General features: G+C 37.8%; 1 protein-coding gene across 1 annotated transcript in view; it reads right to left on the minus strand.

Annotated features, from left to right (window-relative positions):
* The window catches only part of ZDHHC15 (zinc finger DHHC-type palmitoyltransferase 15), a 357936-nt gene that overhangs the window by 92819 nt on the left and 249401 nt on the right, over window positions 1-15716 (minus strand). The window lies entirely within an intron of this gene.

The following is a 15716-nucleotide window of genomic DNA, read 5'->3' on the forward strand; positions in this document are numbered from 1 at the left end:
TTCATCCCTCACTGCTTTCAGAATTTTCTCTCTATCCTTGTATTTTGCCAGTTCCACTATGATATGTCGTGTAGAAGATCGATTCAAGTTACGTCTGAAGGGACTTCTCTGTGCCTCTTGGATTTCATTGCCTTTTTCCTTCCCCAGATCAGGGAAGTTCTCAGCTAGTATTTCTTCAAGTACACCTTCAGCACCTTTCCCTCTCTCTGCCTCCTCTGGAATACCAATTATGCGTAGATTATTCCTCTTTAGTGCATCATTTAGTTCTCTAAATTTCCCCTCACACTCCTGGAATTTTTTATCTCTCTTTTTGTTAGCTTCCTCTTTTTCCATAATTTTATCTTCTATCTCACGTATTTTCTCCTCTGCTTCTTCAATCTGAGGTGTGGTTGTCTCCATTTTATTTTGCAGCTCATTTATAGCATTTTTTAGGTCTTCCTGGCTGTTCCTTAGTCTTTTGATCTGTAGCAATAGATTCTCTGCTGTCCTCTATACTGTTGTCAAGCCAATGATTAATTTTATGACTATTATTCTAAATTCACTTTCTGTTATATTGTTTAAATCATTTTTGATCAGTTCGTTAGCTGTCGTTATTTCTTGGAGATTCTTTTGACGGGAATTCTTCTGTTTTGTCATTTTGGATAGTCCCTGGAGTGATGCGGAACTGCAGGGCACTTCCCCTGTGCTGTCTTGAATAACTTCATTGGTTGGCGGGGCCGCAGTCAGACCTGATGTCTGCCCCCAGCCCACCGCTGGGGATGCAATCAGACTGGTGTGTACCTTGTCTTCCCCTCTCCTAGGGGTGGGATTCACTGTGGGGTGGTATGGCCTGTCTGGGCTACTTGGACTGTGCCAGGCTTGTGGTGCTGGGGATCTGGTGTATTAGCTGGGGTGGATCGGCAAGGTGCACAGGTGTGGGAGGGGCAGGCTCAGCTGGCTTTTCATTCCTGATACGCTTTGGGAGGGGCCCTGTGGCACCAGGAGGGAGTCAGACCCGCCGTAGGGATGGATCCGCAGAAGCACCGCGTTGGGTGTTTGTGCAGTGCAAGCAAGTTCCCTGACAGGAACTGGTTCCCTTAGGGATTTTGACTGGGGGTGGGCGAGGGAGATGGTGCTGGCGATCGCCTTTGTTCCCCGCCAAGCTGAGCTTGTCATCCGGGGCTCAACAACTCTCCCTCCCGTTTTCCTCCAGTCTTCCTGCTCTCCGAGCAGAGCTGTTAGCTTATAACCTTCCAGCTGTTAAGTCCTGCTTGCTGTCTGAACACACTTCGTCCGGCCCCTCTGCTTTTGCAAAGCAGACTCAGGGGCTCTGCTTTGCCGGCGGGCTGCCCCTATGCCCCGGTGCCCTCCCGCCAGTCCGTGTGGCACGCACCGCCTCTCTCCCCTTCCTACCCTCTTCTGTGGGCCTCTTGTCTATGCTTGGCTCTGGAGAATCCGTTCTGCTCTCTTCTTTGGGATTCCTATGATCCAAATGTTATTACTCTTTTTGGAGTCATTGAGTTCTTTAAGTCTATATTCGTGATCCAATATTTTTCTTTCCCTTTCTTCATATTCATTATTTTCCAGAATTTTATCTTCTGTATCACTTATTCTTTTCTCTGTTTCTATCATCTTTGTCATCATTACCACCAGTTGGTTTTGCATCTTGCTTATGGCTCTTTTTATTTTGTCATCACCTTTTTTGGTCTTTTATCTCTGCAGTAAGGGTGTCTTCTATGAGTTTATCATGCCCAGCTAGTACCTTTGTGATTTTTGCTTTAAATTCTGGTCAAGCATATTAATTTTATCTGTTTTAAATAGATCCCTGGCCATGGCCTTTTCTTGCTCTTTCTTTTGGGGTGAATTCCTCAATAATAGCCTATTGTCTAGGTCTCTGTGTTCTTTTGTGTGTTAGGAAAGCCTGTCATGTTTACTGCTCCTGAGAGTAATGGCTTTATAAGGTAGAGGTTATATACTGTTCAGGGCCTGGCCCTTTGGGAAGTATCAATGGTGTATGCTGTGTGTACTCTGCTGCTGTGTTTTGTATACATTTTCCTTCAAGTTAGTCTTGCACAAAGTTTCTTGTTGCCTTCAGTGAGGAGTGTTTGGTCCCTGTCCAGAGTGTGGTGAGTTTTAACCAGGTTTGCTCTGGTCTGCTTCTTAAGAAACCTGATGCTCTTTCTACTAGAGCTGATGTTTTGCAGAACACTGGTCAGCGGACATGGTGTCTGTGGAGGTTTTGTGATGGTCTTCCAGGGGAGTGGCCCATGGCTTTGGTTCTCAGGCACACTTGCCTGACAAAAGCAGCACCTGCAGAGCACAGGGATGTGGGTTTGGTGTAAGTGGTTTGGACCGCCACTGTTGGTGCTGTGCTGCTTACTGAAGTTAGTTTATACTGAGGGGCAGAGGGGAGAAATGGTGCCAGCCTCCTCCCATGTCCTGGAGAAAACTGTTCATACCGACAGTTTTCGGTAGCCCTCCCAGGAGAGGAAACAATATCCCTTCATGTGTCCCAGGCGTCCCTCTGATCCCTGCCTTCACCCTGTCTGTATCTGGGCTGTCTGCCCACCTGGCAGTCTAGTGCACATACATTGTATTCCAGACAGGCTGGCTGAGTTTTAAAACAACAAACGTTAGGATTCTGGCATGGTGGGGATCTGCACTGGTCCTCTGGAGGAGGGTCTCACTGCACTGTGAGTGATGCAGGGTTATTCCATAAGGACAGTCACACCAAAGTTTAGGGGCATGGATTTTGCTGTGAAGTACAGCAAAGAGCCGTGTCCATGTTAGCCACCCTCAGCAAGTGTTTCTGAACCTATGTTGAAGGACAGGACATGGTAATGTTGCCTGCAGGCCTTTTTGTCCCTGAAGATTCAATGCCATCTCTCCTAGATGCAGTACAAGAAGGGGGAAAATTCTCCCAGTGAATCCCAGAGGATGCTCTGATCATGCCATCTGGTACAGACTATATGCCATCCTTATCCATAGGAACACTGCAGCACCTGCTGAGCTCCCCACCAGTCACAACACGGACTGCTAAAAGTGAGCCCTGCTGGTTGTAAAACCTCATGAAAATAACTTCCTCTGGTTTTGCAAGTCAATGGCTTTGGGTAAGTGTTTTCCTTGTGTGAATCCCTGTTTACTGTGCGCTCTCCTCTCTCCCCTCTCCTCTCTCCTCCCTCCTCCCTCCTCTCTCCTCTCTCCTCCCTCCTCTCTCCTCTCTCCTCCCTCCTCTCTCCTCTCTCCTCCCTCCTCTCTCCTCTCTCCATGACCAGGATTCCTTCCACTCTGAAGTGCCTATGATCCTTTTCTCCCCCACATCTTGTCTCTGCATCTCCTACCTTCCATGATGTGGTCTCCTCTCTCCCTCTAGTTGTGCACTTTGTTCTGTCAGTCCTCAGATTTCTTAGGTATTCAGAAGGAATTTATATTTATCTAGCTGTTTTCAAGGGACAAGGCAAGCTTAGGTCCTTCTAACCTTGCCATTTTAGCTCCTCAGTGCTGTTTTTTGGTGGAGTCTTCCTAGGTTTTTATATAGAGTATCATGTTATCTGAAAATAATGAAATTTTACTTCTTTCTTGCTTATTTGGGTAACTTTGTTTCTTTTTGTTGTCTGATGGCTGAGGCTAGGAGTTCCAGTACTATGTTAAATAACAGTGGTGAGAGTGGACATCCCTGTCTTGTTCCTGAGCAAAGAGGAAAAACTGTCAGTTTTCCCCTATTGGGTATGATATTAGTTGTGGATTTTAAATAGATGGCCTTTATGATGTTGAGGTATGTTCCTCTAAACCTTCTTTGTTGAATGTTTCATCAACAAGGATGTGACAAGGATGTGATATTTTGTCAAATGCATTTTCTGCATCTATTCTAATGGTCATATGGTTCTTATCCTTTCTTTTACTAATGTGGTGTATCACATTGTTTGATTTGCAAATACCGCACCACCCTTGCAACTCATGAATAAATCCCACTTGGTCATGGTGAATGATTCCTTTAATGTATTGTTAGATTCAGTTTGCTAGTATTTTATTGGGAAATTTTGCATCCATGTTCATCATGGATATTGGCCTGTAGTTCTCTTTCTCAGTGGAGTCTTTATCTGGTTTTGGTATCAGGGTAATGCTGGCATCATAGAATGAATTTGGAAGTTGTCTTTCCTTTTTTGTTTTGGAATAGGTTAAGAAGAATAGGTATTAACTATTCTTTAAATGATAGAATTCCCCTGTGACTCCATATGGCCTTGGAATTTTGTTTACACGGAGATTTTTGATTACTGATTCGTTTTTTTGGTGGGTTATCAGTCTGTTCCAGTTTTCTATTTCTTCCTGTTTCAGTTTTGGTAGTTTATATTTTTTTTGGAATTTATCCATTTCTTCCAAGTTCTCCCATTTGTTGGCATATAGTTTTTCATAATATTCTCTTATTACTCTTTGTGCTTCTGTGGTGTTAGTTGTTACTTCTCCTCTCTGATTTGTGATTTTATTTTTTTGTTTTTCCTTTCTTTCGTCTTTTTGATACATCTGGCTAAAAGTTTATCAATTTTATTTGTTTTTACAAAGAATCACCTCCTGGTTCTATTGATCTGTTCTGTATTTTTTAGTTTCTATATCACTTATTTCTAGTGTAATATTATTTCCTTCCTTGTGCTGCCTGTAGGCTTTGTATGTTGTTCTTTTTGTAGTTTCCTTAAGTGTAAGGTTGGGTTTTTTATTTGATATTTTTTTCTTGCTTCTTTTTAAAAAAATTTTTTTTAATGTTTACTTATTTTTGAGAGAGACAGAGACAGAATGCGAGTGGGTTAGGGGCAGAGAGGGAGACACACGGAGAGAAACAAATTTCTGAGCCGTCAGCACAGAGCCAGACTTGGGGCTCGAACTCACGTGCTGTGAGATCATGACCTGAGCTGAAGTCGGCTGCCCAACCGGCTAAGCTACCCAGGAGCCCCGTCTTCTTAAGTTAGACCTATATTGCTATATACATCCCTCTTGGGATATATGTATATATATATATATATATACATATATATATATATACATATATATATACTTTTTTTTTTCGACTTGCTGATTGACTCATTCATTGTTTAGTGGCATGTTGTTTAATCTATTTGTATTTGTGGTCTTTCCAAAATTTTCCTGAGATGATTCCAACTTTCATAATATTGTAGTCAGAACGGTTGCATGATATGATCTGAATCTTTTTGTAGTATTTTAGACCTGATTTTTGACCTAGTATTTGATCTATTCTGTAGAATGTCCGATGTACACTTGAAATGATGTGTATTCTGCTTTCTTGGGATGGGATGTTCTGAATATATATGTTAAGTTCATCTGGTCCAATGTGTCATTCAAAGCTATTGTTTCTTTGTTTATTTTCTGTTTAGCTGATTGGTACATTGATGTAAGTGTTGTGTTAAAGTCCTCTACTATTATTGTGTTATTACCCAATAGTTCCTTTATGTTTGTAACTAAATGTTTTACATATTTGGGTGCTCTTATTTTTGGTGCACAAATGTTTACAATTTTTAGGTCTTATTGTTGTATAGACCCCTTTATTATGATATAGTGCCCTTCTTCATTTCTTGTTACAGTCTTTGGTTTAAAGTCTACTTTGTCCAATATACGTGTTGCTACTCTGGCTTTCTTTTGACATCTTTTTGTGTGGCAAATATTTCTGCATCCCCTCACTTTCAATCTGCAAATGTCTTTAGGTCTAAAAGGAGTCTCTTGTAGTCAGCATGTAGATGGATATTGTTTTTTTTAATCCATTCTGACACCCTATGTCTTTTGATTGGAGCATTTAGTTCATTTACATTCAGAGTAATTATTGATAGATACATATTTAGTGCCATTACTTGTTTTGTCATTGTTCCTGTAGATTTTTTCTGATAATATATTTTCTTGTCTTTGTCACTTTTCATCTTTCTTATCCACTCAAAGAGTCCCCTTTACTTTAGTATTACTTGCAGGTTGGGTTTATTGGTCACAAATTCCTTTAGTTTTTATTTGGGAAACTATCTCTCCTTCTATTCTGAATGATAACCTTACTGGATAGAGTATTCTTGTCTGCAGATTTTTTCCCATTCAGCACTCTGAATATATCCTGCCATTCCTTTCTGGCTTGCCACCTTTCTGTTGAGAAATATCCAGCTAGCCTGATGGGTCTTCCCTTGTAAATAAATGACTTGTTTTGCTGCTTTTAAGGTTTCTCTTTTTTTTAATGAAATTTATTGACAAATTGGTTTCCATACAACACCCAGTGCTCATCCCAAAAGGTGCCCTCCTCAATACCCATCACCCACCCTCTCCTCCCTCCCACCCCCCATCAACCCTCAGTTTGTTGTCAGTTTTTAAGAGTCTCTTATGCTTTGGCTCTCTCCCACTCTAACCTCTTCTTTTTTTTTTCCTTCCCCTCCCCCATGGGTTCTTGTTAAGTTTCTCAGGATCCACATAAGAGTGAAACCATATGGTATCTGTCTTTCTCTGTATGGCTTATTTCACTTAGCATCACACTGTCCAGTTCCATCCACGTTGCTACAAAAGGCCATATTTCATTTTTTCTCATTGCCACATAATATTCCATTGTGTATATAAACCACAGTTTCTTTATCCATTCATCAGTTGATGGACATTTAGGCTCTTTCCATAATTTGGCTATTGTTGAGAGTGCTGCTATGAACATTGGGGTACAAGTGGCCCTATGCATCAGTACTCCTGTATCCCTTGGCTAAATTCCTAGCAGTGCTATTGCTGGGTCATAGGGTAGGTCTATTTTTAATTTTCTGAGGAACCTCCACACTGCTTTCCAGAGTGGCTGCACCACTTTGCATTCCCACCAACAGTGCAAGAGGGTTCCCGTTTCTCCACATCCTCTCCAGCATCTATAGTCTCCTGATTTGTTCATTTTGGCCACTCTGGCGTGAGGTGATACCTGAGTGTGGTTTTCATTTGTATTTCCCTGATAGGGAGCGACGCTGAACATCTTTTCATGTGCCTGTTGGCCATCGGATGTCTTCTTTAGAGAAGTGTCTATTCATGTTTTCTGCCCATTTCTTCACTGGGTTATTTGTTTTTCGGGTGTGGAGTTTGGTGAGCTCTTTATAGATTTTGGATACTAGCCCTTTGTCCGATATGTCATTTGCAAATATCTTTTCCCATTCCGTTGGTTGCCTTTTGGTTTTGTTGTTGTTTCCTTTGCTGTGCAGAAGCTTTTTATCTTCATAAGGTCCCAGTAATTCACTTTTGCTTTTAATTCCCTTGCCTTTGGGGATGTGTCGAGTAAGAGATTGCTACGGCTGAGGTCAGAGAGGTCTTTTCCTGCTTTCTCCTCTAAGGTTTTGATGGTTTCCTGTCTCACATTTAGGTCCTTTATCCATTTTGAGTTTATTTTTGTGAATGGTGTGAGAAAGTGGTCTAGTTTCAACCTTCTGCATGTTGCTGTCCAGTTCTCCCAGCACCATTTGTTAAAGAGGCTGTCTTTTTTCCATTGGATGTTCTTTCCTGCTTTGTCAAAGATGAGTTGGCCATATGTTTGTGGGTCTAGTTCTGGGGTTTCTATTCTATTCCATTGGTCTATGTGTCTGTTTTTGTGCCAAAGGTTTTTCTTTATCAGTATATTTTGCAAATTTAATTACAATGTATATCGGTGTTGGCCTGTTATTGTTGATTTTGATGAGAGTCCTCTGTGCCTCCTGAATCTGGATGTCTGTTTCCTTCCCCAGATTAGTGAAGTTTTCACCTATTATTTCCTCAAATAAATTTTCTATCCATTTTCTCTCACTTCTTGTTCTGGGTCTCCTATAATATGAATGTTATTCTGTTTGATGTAGTCACTGATATCCCTAAGTCTATTGTGTTCCATAAGTCTCTCTCACTTTCATTCAGCTTCATTATTTTTCGTTATTTTGTATTCTATATCACTAATTCATTCCTCTGCTTCTTCAGCCTGCTTTCATCCATCAAGCCTGTTTCCAATCTTATTGAATTCTTTATTTCTGATTGATTCTTTTTTAATTCTTTTATCTCTGCAGTAAGGGTCTCCCTGATGTCTTGTATTCTTTTCTCAACCCCTGTGAGTATCCTTATGATTGTTGCTTGAAATTCTCCAGGCATATTACTTAATCTATTTTGCTTTGATCTCTGGCCAGGGCCTTATCTTGTTCTCTCATTTCAGATGAATTCTTCCATCTTGGCATTTTGTGTAAGGCTCTGCTTTTTTCTCTGTGTTAGAAAATCCAGTTATGTCTCCTGCTCCTGAAACTAATGCACCCATTTCAACTTTTGCTGTCATGCCAGGGTGCCTCTAGGACAGCCTGGCTGGCATCCACTTTAGCCTTAGTTGGCCTGACAGGGTGCCCACTGCACAGTGCCCCCTGATACACTGGATTGTACCTTCTTCAGCTTCATCTGTTCTGCTAGGGTGCTCTCAGCACTTAGAACCCAAGGACCCCTGACCTGCACCAGCATTGGTTTTAGCTATCCAGCCAAGATGCCACTTTGTGGAGGTCTCTGGACTTCTAGCCCATGACAACCATAGCTGCAGCCAGCCAGGAAAATTCATCAAGCACAATCTACATGGGGGACAGTTATACAAAAAAACATTTATTCAAGTTAGGTGATGTGCCTTTTTTACCTAATTCGTTGAAACAAAGTCAGGTGTAATGGGGGGGGCGGGGTCAGAAGAATATGCTCCAAAAGAAAGAAAAAGCAAAACTTCAGAAATAGACCTAATTGAAATGGAGATAAGTAATGTGCTTGGTAAAGAATTTAAAGTAATGCTTTTATTTATTTTTTTTTTAATTTTTTTTCAACGTTTTTTATTTATTTTTGGGGCAGAGACAGAGCATGAACGGGGGAGGGGCAGAGAGAGAGGGAGACACAGAATCGGAAACAGGCTCCAGGCTCCGAGCCATCAGCCCAGAGCCTGACGCGGGGCTCGAACTCACGGACCGCGAGATCGCGACCTGGCTGAAGTCAGACGCTTAACCGACTGCGCCACCCAGGCGCCCCTAAAGTAATGCTTTTAATGATGCACACCTAGTTGTAAAGAAGAGTGGAAGAACTCTGAGACCTACAATAAAAATATACAAAATATGAAAAAGAACCAATTAGACTCGAATACAATAACTGAAATAATGGAATACACTATAGGGAATCAACAGTAGATGATTGGATGCAGAAGAATGTATAAGTGATCTACAAGACAGAATAGTGGAAAGCACTCAAGTTAAACAAAAAGATAAAGGAATTTAAAAAATGAGGACAGGTTAAGGGATATCTTGGACAACATCAAGGAAAAACATTTGAATTATAGAAGTCCTAGGAAGAGAATAAAGGGCCAGGAAACTTTGAAGAAATAATAGGTGAAAATATCTCTAATCCAGGGAAGGAAATATATATCCTAGTTCAAGAATCACAGAGAGCTCTAAATAAAATGAACCAAGGATGTCCACACTATGACACATAAGTAAAATTGTCAAATGTTAAAGATTAAGAGAGAATTTTAAAAGAAACAAGAGAGAAACAAAAGCCACATAAACTTTGCCACATAAACAAAAGCCACATAAATTTTTCACCATAAACTCTGTGGGTCAGAAGGAAGTGGCACGATTTATTCAAAGTGCTGAATAAAAAAAAAACCTACAACAAAGAATACCCAGCAAGGTTAGGATTCAGAATTGAAATTGAGATAAAGAGTTGCCCAGACAAAAAGGTTAAAAGAGTTTATCACCAGCATTAAAGACTTTAACTAGCCTTATAAGAAATGTTAAAGGGACTTCTTTAAGTGGAAAAGAAATGGCTATAATTAGACATAACAAAATTATTAAAAAGATGTAAAAGATGGCAGTATATATATAAAATATGGAGAAGGGAGTAAGATAAAAGATTTTCCGAGAATGTGTTTGAACTTAAATGACCATGAATTTAATATATAGGCTGCTACATACTTAAGATGTTATATATGAGCCACATGATAACCACAAAACCAAACCCTATAACTGATGCACAAAAAACAAAGGGAAAGAAAGCCAAACATCACACTGTAGGAACTCATAAAGCACAAAGAAAGTACAAGAGAAGAAGAAACAGATAAGAACTATAAAAAACACCATTAAATTTTAACAACATGGCAATAAGTACATACATATCAATAGTTATTTTCAATGTAAATGATCTAAATGCTCCAATCAAAAGATATAATTTGGTGGAATAGATAAAAAGTAAGACCTATCCATATGCTGCCTGGAAGGAATACTTCAGACCTAAAGACAAAGACTGAAAGGGAAAGATGAAAAAACATTTAAATGGAAATGTAAGAGAAAATATCTAGGGTAGCAATAACTATATCAGAGAAAATAGAGTTTAAAACAAAAACTGTAACAAGAGACAAAAAAAGGTATTGCATAGTGATAAAGGGATCAATCCAACAATAGGATATAACAATTGTAAATATCTATGCACCCAACATAGAAGCACCTACATACATAAAACAAACATTAATGGACATAAAGAGAGAAATTGATGGTAATACAATAATAATAGGGGACATTAACAGTCCACTTACATCAATAGATACATCATCCAGGCCAAAAAGAAAAATCAACAAGAAAACAGAGATCACATGCTTGATCACAAAACAAACTCAAAAAAATTAAGATTAAAATCACAACATGAATCCTTTCTGACCATAATGCTATGAAACTAGAAATAAATCACAAGAAAAAAAAACTAGAGAAAACACAAATACACGGAGGCTAAAGAACATGCTACTAAGCAACAAATGGATCAGTGAAGAAATTCATGAAACAAGAAAAAGCTGAAATAATCTAACTTTATACCTAAAGCAACTAGAAAAAGAACAAACAAAGCCCAATATGAGTCAAAATAAGGAAATAATAAAGGTTGGAAGAGAAATAAATGTCATAGAGACTAAAAGAGCAATAGAAAAATATCACTGAAACCAAGATCTTGTTATTTGTAAAGATAAACAAAATTAATAAACCCTTATTCAGAATCACCAAGAAAAAAGAGAAAGGAGCCAAATAAATAAAATAAATAAAAGGAGAAGTAACAACTGACATCACAGAATTACAAAGGATTGAGAATACTATGAAAAATTATATGGCAACAAATTAGACAACCTAGAAAAAATGAATAAATTACTATGAACATACAGTCTTCCAAAAGCGAATCAGAAATAAATAGAAAATAGAAAATCTAACAGACCAATTACTAGTAACAAAATTGAATCAGCCAAAAACTACCAAAATATAAAAGTCCAGGACCAGATGGATTCACAAATTCTACCAAACACTTAAAGAAGAGTTAGTAATTATTCTTCTCAAACTATTTCAAGAAACAGAAAAGAAAGAGAAGCTTCCAACTATATTTTACAAGGCCGGCATTATCCTGATACCTAAACCAAAGACAACACATAAAAAAGACTATGGGCCAGTGTCCCTCATAAACAGATGCAAAAAACCTGAACAAAGTACAAATTGCATTCAATGATACATTAAAGATCATTAACCAAAATCAAGTGGTATTAATTCCAATATTAATTATCCTTCAACAAAATGAAGGATAAAACCATATGATCATCTCAATAGATGCCCCATAAGCCTTTGATAAATCAACATCTGTTCATAATAAAAGCTCTCAACAAAGTAGGTTTAGAAGAAGTATACCTCTACAAAATAAAGGCCATATATGAAAAACCCACAGATAACATCATACTCATGAAAAAATGAGAGCTTTTTCTCTAAGATCAGGAAGACAAGGCTCTCCACTCTTGCTGCTTTTATTCAATATAGTACTGGAAGTCCTAGCCATAAAAATCAGACAAGAAAAAGTAATAAGAGGCATCCATATTGGTGAGGAATAATTTAAGCTGTCACTATTTGCAGATGACCTGATTCTATACCTAGAAATCCCTAAATACTTCACCAAAAAACCATTAGAAGTAACTAATAAATTCAGTAAAATTGCAGTATACAATATCAACACCCAGAAATCAGTAGTGTTTCTATGCATTAACAATAAAGTAGCAAAGAAACAAAGAAAATGATTGCATTAACAATTGCGCCAAAAAGATTAAAATATTTAGAAATAAACTTAACCAAGGAGGTAAAAGACCTGTACTATGAAAACTATAAAACATGGAAGAAAAAAATTGAAGATGGCATAAACCAATGGAAAGATATTCCATGCTCATGTATTAGAAGGAAAATGTTAAAACGTCCATATTTCAAATAAATCTATAAATTCACTGCAATTCTTACCAAAATACCAGCAGGATTTTTCACAGAACTAGAACAAATAATCCCAAAATTTGTATTAAACCACAAAAGACTCTGAATGGTCAAAGCAATCTTGAGAAAAAAGAAAGCTGAAGGTATCACAATCCCAAATTTCAACATATACTATAAATCTGTAGTAATCAAAATAATATGGCACTGGCACAAAAATAAACACATAGATCAAAGGGCTAGAACAGAGAAATAAACCCACAGTTATATGGTCAATTACTCTATGACAAGGGAGGCTAGAATATACAATGGGAAAAAATAGTCTCTTTAATAAATGGTGTTGGGAAAACTAGACAGATACAGGCAAGAATGAAACTGGGCTATTTTCTAACATTATACACAAAATAAACTCCAAGTGGATTAAAGACCTCAATGTGAGACCTGATACCATAAAACGCATAAAAGAGAACACAGGCAGTAATTTCTCTGACATGGCCTGTAGCATCATTTTTCTAGACATGTTTCCTAAGACAAGGTATATAAAACCAAATCTAAACTTTTAAAACTACATCAAAATAAAAAGTTTTTGAACAGGAGTGCCTGGGTGGCTTGGTTGGTTAAGTGTCCAACTCTTTATTTCAGCTCAGGTCATGATCTCATGATTTATGAGGTCAAGCCCCATGTCAGGCTCTGTGTTGACAGTGCAGAGCCTGCTTGGAATTTTCTCTCTCTCTCTCTCTCTCTCTCTCTCTCTCCCTCACTCACTCACTATGCTCTCTATCCAAATAAACATTTTTAATTAAAAAAATTATGTTTATTTTTGAGAGCAAGAGAGACAGAGTGTGAGTGGGGGAGGGGAAGAGAGAGAGGGAGACACAGAATCTGAAGCAGGTTCCAGGCTCTGATCTGTCAGCGCAGAGCCTGACATGGGGCTGGAGTGCACGGACCGGGAGATCATGACCTGAGCTGAAGTTGGACGCTTAACCAACTGAGCCAACCAGGTGCCCTAATAAACATTTTAAAAAAGGTTTTGTTAAGGAAACCATCAACAAAACAAAAAGGCAACTTACTGAATGGGAGAAGACATCTATAAATCTGATAAGAGATGAATGTCATATATATATATATATAAACTCAACAAACAATCCAATTGAAAAATGGGATGAGGATCTGAATAGACATTCTTCCAAAGCAGACATACAATGGCCACAGACACATGAAAAGATTCTCATCATTACTAATCATTAGGGAAATGTAAACCAAAACCACAATGAGATATCACCTCACACCTATCAGAATGGCTAAAATCAAAAACACAAGAAGAATGTTGGCAATAATGTGGAGGATAAGGAACCTTCATGCACTATTAGTGGAAATATAAATTGCTGCAGCTACTGTTGAAAACAGTATGGAGGTTCCTCAAAAAAATAAAAATATAAATATGTTGATCAAATAACTTCCAGGTTGGTTTTTACCCAAAGAAAATTAAAACACTAACTTGGAAATATATGTCCATTCTTGTTTATTGCAGGAGCATTTGCAATACCCAGGATATGAAAACAACCTAAATTTCCATTGATAGATGAATGGATAAGGGAGATGTGATATATATAATGGAATATTAACCATAAAAAAGGATTTTTGTCCTTTGTGACAACATGGATGGACATAGATGTTATTTTGCTAAACGAAATAATTCAGACTGAAAAAGACAAATACCACAAGATTTCACTCATATGTGGAATCTAAAAAAACCAAATGAGAAACAAACAAAAAGCAAAATCAGACCTACAGAGAACTGATGGTTGCCAGAGTTGAGATGGGGGTACATGAAATTGGTGAAGGGGAGAGGGAGATACAGTCTTCTAGTTATGGAATGAATAAGTCATGGGCATAAAAGGCACAACATAGAAAATATAGTCAGTGATATTGTAATAGGGTTGTATGGTAACAGATTGTAGCTACACTTGTGAACATAGCATAATGTATAGAGAAGTCAAATCACTATGTTGAACACCTCAAATTAATGTAACATTGTGTGTCAACTATACTCAAAAATAATTTACAAGACAAAGATGTTATCTCATGGCAGTGAGAATTATCATGAAGAGGCAGTTTTAAAAGGTAGATTGGGTAAAATAGAAAGACTTCATAAAAATATATTGTTTTATTTTTCAACTAGGATTGTATCATCCACATTCTTTGAAAACAAGTCATATGGAGGTAAAGTTGATTTTGATGAATTTGGCTGTTTTGAGATTGTCCAAAACTTTCAGGTGAATAAAAAGTAGGAGACTCGATAAGTTCCTGACATATGAATACATTTAAAAATAGTGTTTAGAAGTAGATGTTCCAGGTGGTTCTGTTAAGATAATCATACAGAGGCAGTGATATAAATGCAAATCTGAAGTTGTCTCTGGGACAGTCAGCTAATATGATAAACATAGAAGAGGTAAATTAATTTTACACTCAACTAAATTACAATTTTAATAAATTGAAAATGTGTAGGTAGAAAATAGAAGGCTTCAGAGTTTGGGGGCAGTGATAATCAAGTGGAAAAGGGTTAAATATTGTTTCCTATCTCATCTTCACCTATTTTTCCTACTATTCCCCTTTGAGTTTTTACACCTCACAGAACCTCAACTCTCAGCATCCAGTAGCTTTGCCACTCTTAACCACTCTTGATTAAGAGGCAACTTAGGATTTGTATTTGTGTTGCATTTCCCTGAACCACATTACTTCAATAAGTGCTTTCTAATTGTCCAGGGTAATTTATGTATGGCATGACAGTGAATTGGTAAGATAATGACAATTTTTGACTGTTAACCTAGATTCTTTAAAGTTCCAATGGCAAAACTTTTGCTTCCCCTGTACAGTGAATTGCATTTTATTTTTATTGAAATTCTTCTATGCCACAGTCAGATTTATTTTAGAATATGCCAATATTATCAGGATCTGGGTCTGATACTATCCTAATTTGCAAAATTGATTTAAATATTTCAGTTAAAGTTTCTTTCCAAGCCATAAACATACTTAAAAAAACTGCTTAAATTGTGATTTTTACTATCATAAATTCTCCACCCCATAAAGTTGGAAGTCTAAACATTGAAACACTCAAAGTGAAATTGACTAGTTTTTAATGTTCCTGCATATGGTGAGAAAATTTGAAAATTTTGTTTATCAGATGAACATATGGGAAGGGTTAAAAAAAAGAGAGAATGGGAAACAAACTATAACAGATTCTTAATGAGAGAGAACAAACTGGGGGTTGATGGATGGAGGCGGGTGGGGGATGAGCTAGATGGCTTATGGGTATTAAGAAGGGCACTTGTTATGAGCACTGGGTGTTGTATATAAGTGATCAATCACTGAATTCTACTCCTGAAATCAATATTGCACTGTATGTTAACTAACCAGAATTTAAATAAAAATTAAAAAAGAAAACTTCTAACATTAAGAAAGTATGTATAAATATATTTACACATTACT

The sequence above is a fragment of the Prionailurus viverrinus genome, unplaced genomic scaffold (assembly GCF_022837055.1).
Source record: "Prionailurus viverrinus isolate Anna unplaced genomic scaffold, UM_Priviv_1.0 scaffold_55, whole genome shotgun sequence".
NCBI lineage: Eukaryota > Metazoa > Chordata > Mammalia > Carnivora > Felidae > Prionailurus > Prionailurus viverrinus.